At 31.6% G+C, this 5,207-nt stretch overlaps 1 long non-coding RNA gene across 1 annotated transcript; it reads right to left on the bottom strand.

The window, feature by feature from the left end:
• Positions 1–916: 916 nt before the first annotated feature.
• Positions 917–5,207, bottom strand: LOC134695057 (uncharacterized). Its single transcript, XR_010102677.1, has 3 exons — positions 4,918–5,207; positions 2,209–2,298; positions 917–1,653 (listed from the first exon to the last, which is right to left on the bottom strand). It is a non-coding gene; the product is annotated as an uncharacterized LOC134695057 (long non-coding RNA).

Below are 5,207 nucleotides of genomic sequence, written 5' to 3'. Positions count from 1 at the left end.
TATTGAAACTTGGCATGGATATGAAAAGAATATGGATATGCCCCCAAAATTAATGATGGCCCGACATAAGGTACTGGGAGTACAAACATCATACAAACATCATACATTGTATGATGTTGCAAAATATATAAGAGTTAAGTAGATATCATAAATTTCAGGAAATGTGTTTAAAATAATCCAATAATTATTTTTAGAAATATAACGATATATAATTTACCATTAATATAAGAGGAGAACAACGACATAACACTAAAATGTAACACACATAGACAAAATCCCACGAGAACAACAAATATAACATATATAACAGAGAGCAGAATAAAAAAGGAAAAAACCAATTTTCCTCTTTTTTCACTCTTATTTCTGACAAGTGCAATTAGAGGCCAAAATAAGACCAGAACGAAATAAATTTATTCTATAACCCATGTATTTGAGAAAAAAATCATGAAAAACAAAGACAATTATGTTTTATTAGTATTTATTTGATACATTTCAAAATAAATTTATACTGAATTCTACACTTTACTGTCCATTTTCATTCAACTCTCCGTAAATGATGCAACTTAGAATAAATTTATTCTAAATGCATGGTGCTTTCTGTATATAATCATTTATAAAATAAAATTATTATAAAGAGCCTTGATATCTTTTATCAGTTCGAGAAAATCATAGAATAAATTTATTCTACATTTAATGTAATTTATGATTATAACAATATTTAAAATAAATTTATTTTGAAAGTCCAGTAATCTGTATGCTGAGCCTGTGACACAGAATAAATTTATTTCACATTTAATGTCATTTATGATTATAATAATATATAAAATAAATTTATTTTGAAAGTTAAGTAATCTGTATGGTGAGGTTAAGACACAGAATAAATTTATTCTATGTTCAATGTGAGTTTTGTCTTGTATAATAATATATAAAATAAATTTATTCTGAAAGTACAGTTATCATATTAAGGAGGCGACACAGAATAAATTTATTCTACATTCAATGTGAATTAAAAGTATTATGATATATAAAATAAATTTATTTTGATAGTACAGTAATTATGTTAAGGTTGACCCACAGAATAAATTTATTCTGGTTATAAAAATATGTAAAATTTGTTTAGGAAAAAATACACTGATCTGTATGATTACATTAGGCTACATAGAATAATTTTATTTTAAACCAGCAGTGTTTTTGATAATATTTGATATGTTCACATAATAAATTTACCTTGACAATACATTTAGGTCATAAAAAATGTGTTCCTATATAATTTTCCATCTTTCGTGTCTATTTAATGACATGTAACATTCATAAAAATGTATTTTATTTGAAGTTGCGATCTGACTGTTTTTAAACCCAACTTAAGACAATACTTATATCTGCTATCAACAATGCAAAAAGACACTCCCTTGAAATATGAAAATATAAATTTCGTCAGCTGATTTTGTTATATGGGACTGAATAGAAAAACTGTGCAGCAATTTAAAAAAACAAAATATCAACATATAAATGTAAAATAAACAGATAAGAAATAGTAAAAGTTCAACAGGTTTTTCTAAAATTGAAAACAAATCTGTTTTTTTTAAACATGTCTTTCTCTGTAGATGTACGTGCTATGAATTGTTCTTTTTCTTGCTTCTGGATAGGCCTGATCTGAAAGAAGTAACGACAAATTCAAAACAATTTCAAACATTTTTAGTTATCATACCAAAATTTACTATATTTGATGAAGAAACTGTCTGTCTTTTTTTTAATTATTATGTCTATTTTGTTTATATAATATTATTCACTCTCTTAATTGTCATTAATAATAGTCTTGCTCCGTGTTGAAGTCCGTACTTTGACCTTTGATGATTTACTTTTTTAAATTGTGACTTGGATGGAGAGTTGTCTCATTGGCACCCATACCACATCTTCTTATATATATATATATATATTGCCTCTGGATACAGCAAGATAAAGATGGCTATGCTATGCACTTGAACTAACCCGAATAATTCAGTCGTTATATTCCGCTGATCTACGAAGGTTACATTAACCTCGTGTGGGAGAAAATCTGACACAGAAAGGGCTTGAATTATTCGAGTTACACTTGACCAGCAATTGTTGAATTTTTATACAATAAAGGGATTAACGTACAGTAACTCATTAAACTTTTACAATTTAAAAGTCAATACTCTATCAAATTAAAAACTCATTATTACATACCTAATCTCCATCTTCAGAAACACTGTATAAGTCAGGACTGAATAACAATCTAATCTTTTTTTGCTGGTGTTTCACAACATTTTTCTCACTCTACAAGAAATATTTGAAGTTAAAATGCAGGAACACTTACTCTGTTATTGTTTTTCTTCAGGCATATTTCTTTATTTTTATCAGGATTGGCATGAATCGTTCCCAACTTCCTGAATATGCATGTACTATTTGCCATTGGACATTCAGCCAGTCATGATCAATCAATCAATCGATCACAGATGAATGGTTCATGCCTAGGAGACAGCGAACTGAAGACACAAATTACAATTAAAAACAGGTTTCATTAAGTTTTAAACAAAACACAGGACTGGTGTTGACAATACTTTTACCAACCCCATTCAACATACCAGAAAACAAGTAAGACATGTTTCAAAAAGAACAGTAGCTTCCTCAGGCAAAAGTATGAGTAATGTACCCAACACATTCCCCCCCTTCAACAAAATATCCATTTCCTCTCAAAATGTTTAAGATGCGCCTTCGGCACTTTGATACAAAAAATATATTGAAATTTAGGTACATGTACTTTTGTCAACACTTAACACATTTTATTACCAAAATATGAGTGCAAATGTCTCGCCTTTTTCTTACTTATCATTCAAATCATGTTGAAAGTCTTTAGTATGGAGGTTTTACTACAAATATCACGTATACTTATCATTAGCAATGCACAACTACAATGTATGATTGTTGTCATGTATACTATTAAACGAGAAGACCTCATTTTGTGTGTCGCTTCTCTTCCTTCCACCACGATAAATTATTCATCATGCCTCGACCAAAAACCTTAACCTGCAGCGGGACAGACGGAAGGACGAACAAACGAACGAAGGCACAGATTCGCAGACTAGAAAACACAATGCCAAAAGATGGGGCATAAAATAATGTTGAAATTGAAAGTAGTGAGTTGGTAAAAAAAGAAAGTATGGTAGGGATACGTGGGAATCAGGACTTTTTTCGGAACCTCGGGATTTGGGGATTGACCCTTGCGGGATCCGGGAATATATTTTTCGATTTCGGGATAATTTCATGTTTGGAGCGGTGCAAATTTTACCAAAAGATGCATTGTAGCAAAGGAGAAGAATAATTGTGGTCTGAGACCAGAGACACCAAAAAATATTGAATTTAATAGAAAGGAAACAAATATCAGACTTTGAAAAAAGGGAGAGGGCTTTTGATACCTTTTATGAAATTCTCCATACATAATATCTTTTTAATACAAAAAATCATCCCAGTTCACAAGCTGTATATGACCGCGATTTTGTGGGTGTGTTCTGGTGTTGCTAATTATACCTGAGAATCAGATCTTAATACAACATCTTATCATCAAACAATTAGGTTAAGGTCATGTTAACCCCGACAGATAGACATGACACCACAGTTGTCATGGTTGTTCCATACACTACATATAATTGACCTATTGCTTATAATGCCCGAAAAATTTACCCAACCACACAACTAAAAATTGTCAAGTGAACCATAAAAATGAGGTCGAAGTCAATTGAGACCTGTCTGACGGACATTTCCAGCTGACAATGATTCCATATATACATGATACACATTATATAGTGACCCTACTGCTTAAGGCATCTGAGAAATAGACCAAACCACAACACCATACATCGGCCAATGAACTATGAAATTGAGGTCAAGGTCAGACGGAACCTATCGGGTGGATATGTACAGCTTACAATCATTTTAATAATCAATACAGCAAATATAGATGCCTGACTAGTTATAGTATCTAGATACAGTCTTGCTTAAGTTACTTTATCTTTGATAAATGATCCATGGAATAAGGTCGAGGTCAGGTAAACACTACATGTACCTAGCTGATGAACATGTAAATGTTGCTAGGAACCCATATACCAAACATAGTTATCATATTACTCATAATAAGTGAGCTTTTTATTTAACAAAACAAAATGTATCAAGCAGTTACTGAACCATGAAATTGAGGTTGCCGGGACAATGATATATGACAGACGGAAATTTCGTAACATATCGTATGAAACATTTAGATTGTCTAACCTATGAAATATAATGCTTCAAACAAAGAGTGTACACCATCGTCGCCGGTGCCGCTGGGTTGCAATACCTACTATGTCTCGCATACAGGCGTCGGAGAAAGAAAAAAACATCACTGCACAACAGACATCAACGTTTCATATAAACCTCTGAAGAAAGAGATACCTTTCTGAGAAAATTTATTTTTTCCAAATAGGACCCATTAATTTGTAGTCATGCTTGTTTATATTTCTTCCAGAGTTTAATTGTTAGTACATGTGTATGCTACACTTTTACCATTATATAATATTTATGAAAAATTCACTGTTGTCTAAGTGTGTACATTTCCCTCGAGATACAATGTATATTATTTACCATTTAAGATTTCTTGCAGTCAGAATTAATACATTTTTTTAAAAATTATTCGAAAATGCCTGCCCATAACAAGTATAAATTTGATGACCATTCAGGCATTCATTTGAGAAGAAAGATTCGACTGAGGTGTGTCTTTTCAAAGAGGTTCTTTTAGTTCGAAAAGGACATCGGTGGTCTACTAAAATAGTGCATGATAGTTAAGAAAATTTGCCAACAGAAGGCATGAAAGGCTTATAATATCTATGTTAATATTTATAAAAACATAAAATAGATACTTACAGACTTTTGTTGTCTATCCTGATATGTTCCTGGTGCCGTTTCAACCACGACAAATACAATGCACAAATGGATATTGAATTGTCGCTCCTAATCTTTGAATATCTTTCCTCCATGTACTAACTCGAATAATTCAGCGCCCCTATCCTCTACTGTTGTCAATGAAATGGTTGATGGAGTGACCGAAGTGATCGTAATATAACGACTGGATTATTCGGGTTATCCATGTACTGACAAATATATTAAGATACACGCTGTGGATTTATTATGTAATTTCCGTCGTTTGTTTGTCA

This window comes from Mytilus trossulus, chromosome 13, assembly GCF_036588685.1.
Source record: "Mytilus trossulus isolate FHL-02 chromosome 13, PNRI_Mtr1.1.1.hap1, whole genome shotgun sequence".
Classification (NCBI taxonomy): domain Eukaryota; kingdom Metazoa; phylum Mollusca; class Bivalvia; order Mytilida; family Mytilidae; genus Mytilus; species Mytilus trossulus.
This window is presented reverse-complemented; position numbering and strand designations above follow the sequence as displayed.